The 15025-nt window shown below is 41.4% G+C and overlaps 1 long non-coding RNA gene across 3 annotated transcripts in view; it reads left to right on the plus strand.

Moving 5' to 3' along the window:
• LOC145356096 (uncharacterized) overlaps positions 1-15025 on the plus strand; it is a 41727-nt gene that overhangs the window by 16559 nt on the left and 10143 nt on the right. Inside the window, exons 3-5 of one of the 3 annotated variants that reach the window (XR_013889065.1) lie at positions 7231-7351; positions 9149-9201; positions 12152-12241. This is a non-coding gene — a long non-coding RNA (uncharacterized LOC145356096). Of the gene's footprint in view, positions 1-7230; positions 7352-9148; positions 9202-12151; positions 14891-15025 lie in introns of those variants that run through there. The other 2 variants (XR_013889064.1, XR_013889066.1) reach the window with 2 other exon arrangements.

A 15025-nucleotide genomic window follows, 5' to 3' on the forward strand; every position in this document is an offset into this window, starting at 1 on the left:
GTGGCAAACTCAGAGGAATGTTTGAGTATCACAACGTAATATCCCAATTGAAGACAATTATAAGACCGTGCATTTATGTAGCACCTCTTATGTAAAAAGAAATCACAAGGTATTTCAATGGATCATTATCTGACACAGTTCCTGGCAATCCTCTTTCTGCGCTTCAGGAACAGAGATGCCCAGATCCCGCTGTCCGGACACATTTTGAATCTACATTCCATTTATGTTATAATTTGCCTTTCTATTTTTTCAGCCAAAATGGATAACCTCACTTTTATCCACATTAAACTCCATCTGACAAATTTGGGCCCATTCTCCTAGCCTATCTAAATCCATCTGTAAAATCTTTATATCCTCTTCACAGTATGGTGTTCCACCTTTGTTAGTATCATCCACAAATTTTGCTATGTTCTATTCTGTTCCTGCATTTATATGGGTTGTAAACAGTTGAGGTCTTGTGGCACCCCACGACTGATGCTTAGTCAACCAGAGACTGACACATTTATCCCGACCCTTGGCTTTCTGTCTGTCAGAGGTAGATGCTTTTACCTCTTGTGAACCACAGAGACCAGGGGTGGCCTTCTCTGCTTACCAAGCTAACCTTTCTTACCATTTCACATGACCAGACACCTATTGGACACTCCTACCTTGAATATGTCATCCCCTGTGATAGAGCAAGCCTCTGATCAGATCCCCATGTCTTCCGAGGCACCCCCATCACAATCACAGATTCCCCATTTGATCACAGACTCCGCATCTCTCTAATTCTGACCCCCCCATCACAATCTCCACCCCAACATTCCTCAGCTGTGACCTCTTCTGGAGGATTACCCTCAGGATGGTAAGCTGAACCTGTCAATTAGGCTGACTTCTGGGTAGGGAATCAGTCAAATAAAATCACACGCAGTCTAGAGTATATTCGTTGGCTTTTTTGTTTGTGGATTAGGTGTGGAGTCCCAGTAATTTTGCGGTAATAGGGATGACTTCAGCTTGACTGGATATTGTCACATTTAAGGTTCAGAATGTATCCTGTCTGGATGCATAAAATTCCGCTGAAGAAAAGGGGTGGACCTTTGATGGACGATATCTGCAGGTTATACAGATCCATTCAAGTTGAAAAGTGAAAAGCAACCAGTGGTGAGAAGATGGACGGAGGAAGGTTAGCTCAATGCTGCGAGGGGTTGGGACTCACAGATGCCCTGAGAGCCATTGTTAGCTCTACATTGTTAGAAGTTGGGGCTCAGAGGAACGCCAGGAGCAGTACTTAACTTGGTTTAACTGGGGAGATTCAGGGATAGTGCTGGCTCCGCGTAGTTGATAACAGGGCCAGGGAAAGCCCAGGAGCAGATGTTTCATGACTGTAGCTGGGAGATGAAACTGTGCTGTATTTAGGTGCTGGAGAGCAGCCTGGCCATCAGACAGAGGACACAATCTCAGTAGTAGGTCAGCTCATCTGGAAAGAAGAGTAAGCAGACTGTAGCTGGGAGCAGATTTGAGGGAAATCTGGAATAGTGTGCCTTTTGGGTTAAAATTGTAGCTGTGGAACCCGGGTAGAGTAGTTCTGCTATTGGTAGGGTCTTTGAAAGACATCAGCTACAATTCCTCAGGAGGAATACAGAGGTTCAAAGAATTTTTGTGATTCATTGTCATCTGGACAAATTCAAAGGGACCTGTCTTGGTTGTGTCTGCCATTTAATCTGCAGATTGTGGTGTGTTTGACTGCAGTTTGCCAATTAATTCTTATTTACCTCTTGTAATTCGCGATGTTAGACTATAAGATAGGTAGTATTGACTGTTTGCTTTGTAAACTCATATATAGTAAAAATTTCTTCCGCTTGTTGAAAATTGAGCGTTTTTTGGCTTTATTCTTAGTGAGTGACTGGATTTCAAATTTTGCCTACTTGAACAAAAACCATTCCCAGATTGTCCTGAATTTTACAGTCTTGCTGGTGGCTGTAACAAAATTTAAACCTTCAAAATTGAAGGTTTAGTCTGGGATCATAATGGAAGTTAAAACTCCACAGAGTTTTGGAGAGAATTCTGGAAATTCCCAATCCATTCGCTATTTGGAAATTTCACTCCTGTAAATATCGTGGAATCATAGGATTCCTACAATGCAGAAGAGACCATTCAAACCATCGGGTTTGCAGCTGACTCTCCGACAGAGTAACTTACCCAGACCCTTTCCCTCGCCCTATCTCTGTAACGCCACACATTTCCCATGGCTAATCCCTCTAACCTACACATCCTTGGACATTAAGGAGCAATGTAGCATGGCCACTCCAACTAACTTGCACTTCTTTTGACCGTGGGAGGTAATCGGCCACCCGGAGGAAACCCACACAAGATGTAGGGAGAACGTACAAACTCCAGACTGAGGTCACCCCAGGTTGGAATCGAACCCGGGTCCCTGGAGCTCTGGGGCAGTGGTGCTAACCACTGTGCCACCGTGCCATCCTGATGATCATTATTTCAGAATAAAATAATATAGAGTAGTTCTCAGAAAAATTGTGTGGTGCCAAAAAAATTAACATCTTAGAATTAGCTAAGACCTTTCATTTGAAATTGAAAATATAATTTGTTTAATTTATTCATTTTTATAGGATGTGGCTAAAAATAGACTGGTCAGAATTTATTTCCCACCCCTAACTGCCCTCCATTTCAGAGAGCATTTAAGAGTCAACCACACTCCCTACAGACCAGAATAAGGGCAGTAGATTTCCTTCCCGAAAGGACACTTATGAACCAGATGGGTTTTCCTGACAATTGACAATGGTCTCATGGTCATCATTAAGACTTTAATTCCAGATTTTTATTGATTTCAAGTTTCACCATCTGTTGTGGCAGGATTCGAGCCCTGGTCCCCAGATCATAACCCTGGGTCTCTAGATTGCTAGCCCAGTGATAACGTCACTGTGCTACATCTCCCCTACATAACATGAAGCTGGAAGCACTCATCCCATCATTATGGCACTGTCACCTCTGTAATTGGAAGAGCTGCTAAGCATTATCTATAGAGGGGAATGGCAACGCTGAGCAGCACTTTGCTGACCAAATCCGGCTTGTGCTACCACTTCAAGTGCAGAGCAATACAGAATCCCAGTTCTGTTGTACTAGACATAGCAAATGCCAGTGTCTCTGAAAAGTGGAAAACACCAGGAATTATGCCTTGTGTCTACACAATAAAACAAGTCGAAGTTTTTTCAAAATATACTGTCATACAGCATTTTTACAACATGTGGTACAAATTGAAGGTTTTTAAGCCGAAAATACATTCCCTGAGAATTGCAGCCATGTGCGTTACATAAATGACACGTCCTTTGAAGATTCATGATGTGTGTGGCATTTTTATTCAAAGTGACAGTGGCACTATTATTTGCTTGTGACGAGGTTACTTGATGATATGAGTAATTTAACATTCAACCCATTGGGGACTGCGCATCTTTGCTTAATAATACACCAAACAGCTGGCCTACTGTTTATCTACCCGTTTTTTAAAACTCATTTTTTTGCACCTTTGTCATTCTCCAGCACATGTTTGCCTCAACGCAAGAGGATATAAATTTTGAAACAACTGCTGTATCTGTTCTTGAACTGCCTGTGTGAATGCTTTGCATCTGTAATACAAATTGACTTCACTTGGCTTCAGAGTCCAGCTTGTGGCTTTCCCTTCTTTTCTGTCTCCCACTGTATTTCCTGATTTTTCTTCCCTGTTGAATGAATCTTGTAAGAATAAGGAAGGAAACCCATGCTCAGGTATTCCACACTACAGAAGATTATTTTCAAAATGTACTCTAATTCAGTTCTGTAAAATAAAAGTAAAGGAATGTTGACTACCTGAAATAGTGTATGGAAAGCCCGAAGCATGCTTGAAGCAGGAGAAGAAGCCAAATAGTTGTGCATGAATTGTAACCTGGATAAATCATAGAATGGATAAACCAATGAAAGTTATGTCACTGCTATTGTAAACAAATTTGGAGTGGAAATTGTTAACTGATTTATCATGACTTAATTGTTATGTGAAGAAATTATTGAGAAAATACTCCAACCTCTTTGTCACTGTAATATATTTAGGAAACAATTTGATTTGATTTATTATTGTCACATGTATTGGGATAAAGTGAAAAGTATTGTTTCTTGTGCACTATACTAACAAAACATACCATTCATAGAGCACATAGGGGAGAAGGAAAGGAGAGGGTTTAATTTGATTTGATTTATTATTGTCACATGTATTGTGAAAAGTATTGTTTCTTGCATGCTATGCAGACAAAGCATACCATTCATAAAGAAGGATGCAGAACATAGTGTTGCAGTCACAGATAGGGTGAGGAGAAAGATTAGCTTAAAATATGATAGGTCCATTCAAAAGTTTGATGACAGAAGGGAAGAAGCTGTTCTTGAGTTGTTTGTATCTGTTTTCAGACTTATGTATCTTTTTCTCGACTGAAGAAGGTGGAAGAGATTATGGGCCTGATTTTACTGGCACACCAGCCCCGAAATCAGACTGGGCGAAGCTTGCAGAATGGTGTTCTTCTTTAGCCTTGGGCACGATCTTATGAGCCTCGGGCAGGGCATGTCGGCAAAATTCCAGCCAATGTCCGGGGTATGTGGGGTCCTTGATTATGCTTACTGCATTTCCAAGGCACTGGGAAGTGTAGAGGGAGCCAATGGATGGGAGGTCGGTTTGCACGATGGATTGGGCTATGTTCACAACCCTTTGTAGTTTCTTGCAGTCGCAGTCAGAGCAGGAGGTATACCAAGCTGTGATACATCTGGAAAGGATGCTTTCTATGGTGCATCTGTAAAAATTGGTAAGAGCTGTCGCGGACAGGTCGAATTTCTTTAGCTTTCCGAGGAAGTGGTGGCGCTGATGGACTTTTTTGACTATGGTATCGGCATGGAGGGTCAAAAGGTGATGATGACAGAAGATTGGCCTGAGCAAGATTATTACAAGTGGTTAATGGCAAATTAATAAGAATAAACGTGCAATGGATATCAATGGGTGGAATTGTCCTATCGCGCCTGCCATGGGAATCGTAGTGGACGGGACACAGTCCATGCAAAGGTCCATTGACCTCGGGTCGGATCTTCAGGCAAGCACAGCTGGTAAATCCCGTCCTAAGTATATATTTATTAAAATAAGAAACTATCTTTCATAGCATTGTTCATGATTATTTTGGGGCACAGGATGCATGTAGTGTTGACTATACAGCGTGGTGACACGATTTTGTCTCTTACTGAAGTCCAGGCTATCTCAGCTGAGTTCAGTGTAATATGGAGAATAGCATCAATTTGAGATGGGCAATGGGTTTGAGATGAGACTGATTATAGATTGCTGCTTCTATGAAGTATTTTGTGGTTTCTGAATGGTGGATCTTTAAATATAACTGGAAAAACTCAGTATACCTGGCTGTAAAGTCCATTGGAGGAACTGATTGTGGTTTCTCCTCTCTCTCTTGAGTTTATTCTCTACCTCTCTCTTCCTCTCTCTCTCTCTCTCTCTCTCTCCTTCCTCTTCCCGCTCACCCCTCCTCTCTTCACTATCTCTCTTTCCTTTCCTCCTCTCTCTTTCTTTCCCCTCCCTATCTGTCTCTCACTCCCTTCTTCCATTTTTCTTGCTCTCTTCTCTTTTCCTCTCTTTTCTTCCAATCTTCCCTGTGTGTGCTGGGTGCCATCTACCCCAATGCCAACACCCCAGGGGCAAATGATTTGGCGATTGATCTTGTTGTCATATGTGGAACCCTCCTGCTTGCAAATTGACTCCTGTGTTTCCTTATATTACAAGGATGACCATATTTGGTAAGCACTTAATTGACTGGGATCCAGGGAGAACTAGCCAATTGAATGGAAAATTGGCTTGCTGGTGGGTATCAAAGTATGGTGGTAGAGGGTTGTTTTTCACATCAGAGGCCTGTGACCAGCAGTGTGCCGCAGGGATAGTGCTGGGTCCACTGTTGTTTGTCATTTATTTAAACAATTTGGATGAGAATATAGGAGGCATGTTTAGTAAGTTTATGAATAACACCAAAATTGATGGTGCAATGGACAGTGGAGAAGGTTATCTAAGACAACAATGCGATCTTGATCAACAGGGCCAGTGGGCCGAAGTATGGCAGATGGAATTTAATTCAGATAAATACAAGGTGTTGCATTTTGGTGAAACAAAGAAGTGCAGGAAATGGTAAGGCCTGGGGAACATTGTCAAATAGAGAGACTTAGGGGTGTAGGTACATAGTTCCTGGAAAGTGGCATCTCAGGAAGACAGAGTGGTGAACAAGGCATTTAGCACACTTGCCTTCTTTGGTCAGAACATTGTGAAGGAGTTGGGATGCTATGTTACAAATGTACAAGACGTTGGCAAGGCCACATTTGGAGTGCAGTGTACAATTCTTGTCGCCCTACTACAGGAAGGATGTTATTAACCTGGAAAGGGTGCAAAAAGGATTTACAAGGATGTTACCAGAACTGGAAGGTTTGAATTAGAGGGTGGATAGGCTGGGACATTTTTACCTGGAGTGTAGGAGGATGAGGGGTGTCCTTATAGAGGTTTATAAGATCATGAGGAACATAGATAAGATGAATAGCGAAGGTCTTATCCCCAGGATAGAGGAGTCCAAAACTAGAGGGACTTAAAAAAGATTTCAAAGTGACCTGAGACACAACATTTTTCACACAGAGACGTGTGCATCTATGGAATGAGCTGCCAGAGGAAGTGGACGTGGGTAAATTACAACATTTAGAAGACCTTTAGAAGGTACATCAATGGGAAAGTTTAAAGGGATAAGGGCCAAAGACAGGTAAATGGGACTATTTTAAGTTAGAAAACCTGGTCGGCATGGACGAGTTGGGCTGAAGGGCCTGTTTCCATGCTGCATGACTCAATGACTAGATATCCTGAGGTCATGAAGGACACTATATAAATGCAACTTCATCCTCTCTGTGTCTCTTTCTCTCCCATTTTTCTCTCCTTTTGTGATAAAGGTTCCTCTATTTTTGCCCTTTATCATCCTGGTGGTCACATGATTCAATCATAAGTGAGTTATTGACTAATCGCAATGAGTCTTTATTAATCTCGATCAATAGACCCAGGTATGAGGTAATAAGAGCCCAAGTGTTGGGGAGAATTTGGAAACCATAGGTCAAAAACCATTTGTTCCTCACAAGTATCTTTCTACACTTAATTCTTCATCACTCTATGAAATGTTCCTTTTTTATATTTTTGGAAAGTCAGCATTTGTTGCCCATCCCCACTTGTTCTTGAACTGAGTGGCTTCCTCGGCTATTTCAGAAGACAGTTAAGAACCAACTACATTGCTGTGGATCTAGAGTCACATGTAGACCAAATCAGGTAAGGATGGCAGATTTCCTCCCCTAAAGGACATGAGTGATCAGGATGGGTTTTTATGACAATCAATGATAATGTTATAGTCATTGTGACTGAGATTAGCTTTGAATTCCAGACATGTTTATGAATTGAATTTAAATTCCATCAGCTGTTCTGGTAGGATTTGAACTCATGATCCCCAAAGTTTTAGCCAGGGTTTCTGGATTACTAGCCCTGTGACATTACTATGACACCATCATCTTCCTACGTGTTTGTGGCCTTACTGTATTTATTTCTCTCCTTGATTCTTCCCTCTGTCTCTTTTAATCCCATTTGGTTTATGCTTATTCCCACTAGACTTTCCTCATTATAAATGGTTCTCTCTCCTCAGGTTTTATCCCCTACTTTTCAAAATCATTCCCATTCAAACTCTCTGTCTTTCCAAACCACAACCCCAGCTCTAACCTTCCTTTCCTGCTGAGTTTATAAATATTTTGTGACCTTCCAAATCTTTGCTTCTTCATAGAATCAAAGAATTCCTATAGTTAAAGGAGGCCAAGTGGCCCATCAAGTCTGTACTGACCACAGTCCCGCCTAAGCCCTATTCCCGTAACCCCCATTTACCGTGCTCATCTCCCTGACACTAGGGTCAATTTAGCATGGCCAGTCAACCAAACCTTTTAGACTGTGGGAGGAAACCAGAGCACCCAGAGGAAACCCATGCATACAGAGGGAGAAAGTGCAAACTCCACACAGACAGTGACCCAAGGCTGGAATTGAACCCAGGTCCCTGGCACTGTGAGGCAGCAGTGCTAACCACTGTACCACCATGCCATCCTCTCTCTGGTTTCAAACTGCTCAATCAGATTTACCTCCCCAGAGGATTTTCTCAGAGTACCGACCATGGATCAATTGCAGTACTGTCCTCTGAGTTCAAAGGTTGTGAGTTCATGCCTCACTCAACTCAAGCACAGAAATCTTAACTGACATTCTAGTGCAGTGCTGAAGGAGTGTTCAGAGGTGCCATGTTTCAGATGAAACCTTCAGTCAAGGCCTGTCTGCACACTCAGGTTGAAGTCCTCTGGCATCATTGTGATAAAGAGTAGGGAAGTTATTCCCAGTGTCTGAGTCAATATTAGTCCCTCCACCATCACCAAGAAAAGATTAAGGCCTGAATTCTCCAGACCCATCATTGCACCCCCCCCCCCCACCCCTGCCAGCTTCAATGTGAATTCCCATTAACAGCAGTGGGACCACCAAATCCCACCTCTAACAAACAACGCGCCACATCCCGCCGGTGAGAATCGCGGTGCTGGGAGGCCAGAGAATCTCACCCTACATGGTTATTGTTACGTTGTTCTTCATGGGAACTTGCTGTGCACAAATTTGCCATCACCTTTCCTATATTACACCAGTGACAACACTTCAAAGTACTTCATTGACTGTAAAGCACTTTGGGATATTCTGAGGTTGTGAATTGCTATATAAATGCAATTCTTTCCAAATGTGTGTCAGTGTGAGTGTGTAGTCAGTGTTTTCATTTGTACACATATATAATATACATTGTATATCCAAAACCCCTGGGGCTGATTACCTTTCAATAGTTGAATTTTTTTCCATTTTTAGATATGAGCTGCCAATCATATTGGGTACAGTTAGGATGAATAAGTAGCAACTTGTGGAAACCTAGCTAGTAATGAGGAATTGGAGAACAGGTTTTGTGGTGCATTAAATAGTTTGCAAAACTAAAGAAAAACAGCCTCTGGCAGACCAGACTTGGCATTCATACTTTCAAAAGCTTGTTCATTCTATTTGGAACAGATATCGTTATTTTCCTAAGGGGCTGGATTTTCCCACTGAACTTAGTCGTCAAGGTAGGGTTTGTGTCAGTCTTTGGATATGTCTGGTTTTCAACAGCATGAACAAGAGTGTGTGTGCATGTATATGTGCAAGCATGTGTGTATAAATGTGCATGTATGCGTGTACACATGTTTGTGTGTACACACGTGCGTGTTTATGTGTGTGTGCTTGCTCACCTGTGTGTGTGTATGTGCATGTATGTGTGTGTGTGAGTGTGCATAAGTATGTGTGTGAGAGTGTGTGCATATGTATTTATATTTATTAATTATATATTATATATGTATATACATTCACATATATAATAGAATACAGTGCATGTGTCATATCGATATACTTCCTTCATTCCGGCACAAAGATTAAACCTGCAATACAAATACTGTCAGTGATTTTTGTTTTGGCACTTTCGTTAATTAGAATTTCTTGTGAGTGCAGCCACCGCCTGCACATTAACCGATTATTAGACTATGAGATCCATTAAAGGCTCAGATAACTACTCCGGAGTGGCACAGCGCTGTAAACATTCTCACTATAGTACCATGATTAGAGCACTGGGAAAATACCTCAGCAACCAGAGGCCAAGTATTTCTAGAAAGATCCAAGGCTGCAAAGGTTGAGTGGATAAGACGTAATCAATCTCTGGTTTATAATGTGTGTTCTTCAAGCTCATGACAGTTCAAATGTATTTATTACTCTACGATGAATCATAATTTAAAATTCAATTTTAATCCTATTTTCAGACAGACGAGAAATTCCAAAAATCCAGATTTATATTGTGAAAATCTGCCATCTGTTAAGAGGTTTAAAGCCATTCCATTTTAAATCTCAGCGTATTATTTTAATGAAAAAGATGATCTCTGGCAAGTTTGAATTGTGCCTACAACAATGTCACTCTTGTAACTTGATTTTTTTTGAAAAAATATTGCCTCTTTATTACAGTTGGCCGTATGGTAGGGACTAACAATTCAAATTTTATGCAGGGACTGTGGCCTCTTGAGGAGGCGGGCGCACTTTTTAAACAGTCCACGTGATTTCTGACTAATATACCATCTGATCAAATCTCACACTGGGACAATCACTCTGCCAAAATGTGGAAATCTTGTTTCAATAGAATATCACAACGTGACAAAACGCCTTCACTGAACTTACAAAAACAGCTCACAAAAAAATATTTCTTACAACACACTGTTATGCCAGAAATCAAAGTCTGGGCCACAGTCATGATTCAACATTTGGCATCCCTATCGCCAGATTAAAATTGGGAAACATCATCCAGGGACAATTCCTGTTTTAAAGTGCCTACGTGTAGACAGACATTAGGTAACCAGAAAAATGGGCATGTCCAGAACATAAGAAATTAAGCAATAAAAGTGTAGCCATACACTTTTATGCCTGCTTCACCATTCAGGCCGCAGATCAACATGAACTCCACTTTCCTATTGCATTCCTCGATCCCCTTATCCCCCAAGAATCTATTGTTCTTTGTCTTGAATACATTCTAAAATTGAGCAATTGGGGTGGACCCTTCGAAATTCTGAAGAGTTACAACCATCTGTCTGAAGACATTTTTCCTAATCTCAGCCCTAAATGTTCTAACCCTTATCATGGGACTATGACCCCCTAGCCTGAGACCAGCAGTTCCCAAACTGTGGGTCACCAGCCAAATTGGAGACAGTGAATTGGATCTGTGTTGATGGTGCTTTTAAGTGCAACACAGCAAAATAAGGCCACAGTCATCACAATGTCGCAAACACCCTCATCTGAGGCTATGCCCCGCACCAGCACCATGGGCCAGGTGGGATCCAACCCTACCATTGCCCTGCCCATACCTCTTTCTCTCTCTCTGTGCCATATTATGAGACACTTCATTGCTGCATTATTGCAGTGGAATAAGGTAGTTCTATGGAGAAACATGCTCCCAATGAACCTTCCTAGCGGATCCAATGGCATTCTTCTGAAGATTTTTTAAACAGTGGTGTGTGTGTGTGTGTGTGTGTGTGTGTGTGTGTGTGTGTGTGTGTGTGTGTGTGTGTGTGTGTGTGTGTGTGTGTGTGTTTCTGTGTGTATGTTTGTGTGTGTGTTGTGTGACTTGTACGACAATTGTAGTGTGTGGATGAGGTGTCAGAGGGACTGAAATCCTCAATAGAAAATGTAAAGTTTATTTGTCTTGTGTCACATGAATATTAATAGATTCAAGATGACCATGGGGGAATCTTGGTGTTATGTTGTTCTGGATCCATGTTGCCAAATGCTGATGTGAATTTCAATTGCATCAGTTCCCTCCTAACCAATGTCTGTGAACTGGAGCAATTCACATGAATTATTGGACTGGTGAATACAAAGTACTTTAAAAATACTGACTTTCATATTTATATGATGTAAAATGGTTGATCGATAACAAACAAACTTTAATAATTCATTCTCAATGTTCCTATCTTCTTGTACCATTGTTTTGTTGACATCTGGGGTCATGTCAATTTTCAAATGTTAATATGGACTCACATTGGAAAATAAGTTTCGGGAGTATGGTGACACAGTGCTGCCTCACAGCGCCGGGGACCTGGGTTCGATTCCTGGCTTGAGTCACTGTCTGTGTGGAGTTGCACATTCTCCCCTGGTCTGTGTGTGTTTCCTTTGACTGCTCCAGTTTCCTCCCACAGTCCAAAAGACGTGCTGGTTAGGTGCATTGACCGTGCTAAATTCTCCCTCAGTGTACTCAAACAGGCGCTGGAGTGTGGCGACTAGGGGATTTTCACAGTAGTTTCATTGCAGTGTTCATGTAAGCCTATTTGTGACACTAATAATAAATAAATAAAAGTTTGGGTTGTCCGATGAGGGAAAGCAACCTTTCGGCATTTACCCTGTCAAAACTGTGAAGCATTTTTTTTTAATATTTCAATGAGCTCACCTCTCACTCTTCTAAAATCCTGAGAAAATCCATTAATTATGCTCAATCATTTCTTGTAGAACAGCCCTTCAACACCAGGAGTCACTCCAGGTCTGGGATGTATCTGACTTCAATCAAGGAGATAAAACAACGATGCTGCAGTTTGTGAGGTGACTTTTTCCTCAGCTTCACTCTTGAATGTCAGTTTGCCCATTGTGAATGTCTGCCAGAACTTCATTAGACTTGGACTGATATTATTTATTCAGCAAAGCAAATGGTTGTTTTGGCTCCCCACACGGAGCAACCGAAATAAGGTCACTCAGGAACCTTTTTAGGAAAGAACTTATCCCTTAAATGGAATCGTTTACAGTTTACTCACCAACATTTGTCCAGTCAGAAAGCTTTTATCTGAATCATCCTAGAATTGAAGACTGGATCATCACTCACAATACCTGCAGAATTTCTATTCATAACAGACAAGAGACTGGCTGGCCAATGAGTCCCGCACTGAGAAAAGAATGAAACTCCCTCCAGCTGACTAACAATGGCTTCACTGAGAGGGTGTTTCAAATGAGCACTGCTGCTAACAAACCACAACTACTACCAGACCAAAAAAAGACAAGACAGCAATGCACATCTCTCTATAACAGTGTATCATGAGTGGATGGTGTTTCCACAAACCTTGCAAATATTTGAAGGAGATATTCTACTGAAGAGGAGTCATTGCAGAATAACAATCTAATCTCAAAGCCTTAATATAGTCCTACCATGTGACCAAGTCTGCAATTGCTGTCAGCATCACCAGTGATTGCAAAGGTATCTGTGCAATTGCTTTCAACTGTCCTCCATTCTGACTCCATCCACAAAATCTCAGAGTGTCTTTTAGTGAGGGTGCCTTAATAAGGTATAGATACTGTGGTGAATGAAGAAAGAAGTGAATTTGACTCTTTGTTATTAGTTACATTTTGTGCTGCTTATAAGCAATAGTGCTCCACTTTCTTTTAATTACAGAAAGAAGTTTTTGTATTGTGCAGACACAAATCACAGAGTTGTTGTGTTTTCACAATGTAATTTCAAATAATCCAAGAAGCTGATTGACGTGATCGAAGCTTCCAAAGAAATAAAAGTTAACTTCAAAAGCGGAATCGCTTGCTATAGCTTTAGTTGTTTCTCATTCAGAGATGTGTTAAGTGCATCTTGAGACACTTCTCCCATATTAACTGAGTCAATTATCAAATCTTCCTAAAAGCTTGTTTGACAGGCGATCCTTCTGTCACTTTTAGATTCCAAAATCTCAACTTTTTTTCTTTTTCTAATTTACTGATACCTCTGTGGTGTTTGCCAATCTGAACTTTCCCCTTCTTCCTTCTAAGCTCCAAATACGTGCTCCTTCCCTCCCTCTAAGCTGGCCAAGCTATTCTTGAACTGGATGTTTTTGATACTGACAGAGTGCCCAAAGTGAGAAACATTCTCCATTCGTCATGGCTAATGTTACCCACATAGATCACATAAAAAAAAGCAAGTCTTTCACTGCTGGTGATATTTTCTTCCAAAATGATATAATTGCACCAAATAATTTTAGGACCAAAACTGTGAATCTATTTTTCAATTGTTGGAGATAATCACGTGAGATGGCGTTTAAAACACTGGTTACAAAGTTTGCCCTGTTTACCTTTTTCAAACTCCTCAGTGGAGATTGTAGATTATCATTTCCAAAATCCTGCTACAAGCTAACGTTTATAAATGACTCCCTGACTCAGAAGAAAACAGATGTTGGTGAATGGTTGGAATGCTCTTAAAGCAATTCAGAACACACAGAAGGAAACCGAAAATTACTTTGGTTTCAATTGAGGAAGGCTTTCATTCTGCAACCGTCTCAGATCGGGCGGCACGGTGGCACAATGGTTAGCACTGCTGCCTCACAGCATAAGCGACCCAGGATCGATTCCCAGCTTCGGTCACTGTCTGTGTAGAGACTACACGTTCTCTCCATGTCTGCGTGGGTTTCCTCCGGGTACTCCGGTTTCCTCCCATAGTACGAAAGACGTCCTGGTTAGGTGCATTGGCTATGCTAAATTCTCTCTCAGTGTACCTGATCAGGTGCCAGAGTGTGGCAACTAGGGGATTGCAGTGTTAATATAAACCTACATGTGACTAATACTTTAACTAGAAAAATTCAGGAGTCCCCAAAAATGAATCATGACTCCATCCCCTCTCCCCCCGCACTCCAATCCCCTCCCCAAGCTTTGAGGAGTGGAGCTCAGACTGAGTTTTGATAGCTAGTAGGCTCCTTCAAATATTTGTCTCTTACCTGTTGGTGGGCATGGTCTAATCATCTGTTCTAGAATGCCCAATTGTTGCTTCAACCACAGCCTGTCAATATATTGGCTTTGATATTTTTGGGGGCAAACCCAGTTTTAAATCCTCCCCCCCCTACTCAGCCTCCAATCCCACCCCCATTCCAGTGACCCAATCACCATCTCCACCCCCACCCCCCCAATCTTCTCTCTGGGGCCTGAGGCATTAAAATGGGGTCATGTTCGGAAAAAGTTTGGGAAGCACTGTCTTAATTGTAAGATTGGACAAACGTACAAATTTTGGTATCAGAAGAGAACAAAAGACTCATTAACTGGATAAGGAATTGAACATTGGGATGTTAGAATGTAACCAGTGACAACTTTGTGTTGGTTGTAATGTGTAAGAGTCAACTGATCCAGTAAACCATGGAACCGATTACAGAATGATGTCAGTCGATCAGCTGACTCACTATAAATAAGAACCTGTTGGGAATTTTGGAGCGCTTGGAGTGGCCCGGGGCGAGGCCCAAAATTTGGAGTAATGAAGTATCTTTATTAAACACTCCCTTTGATTTATAAGTTGGAGTAAACTTTGTTATATTTTTATTGTCTGCATTTGAAGAGTTCCTTTTGAAGAAGCATGGGACAGTCTCATGC

Source organism: Carcharhinus amblyrhynchos, chromosome 20 (genome assembly GCF_965287045.1).
Source record: "Carcharhinus amblyrhynchos chromosome 20, sCarAmb.v2.hapA, whole genome shotgun sequence".
Lineage (NCBI taxonomy): Eukaryota > Metazoa > Chordata > Chondrichthyes > Carcharhiniformes > Carcharhinidae > Carcharhinus > Carcharhinus amblyrhynchos.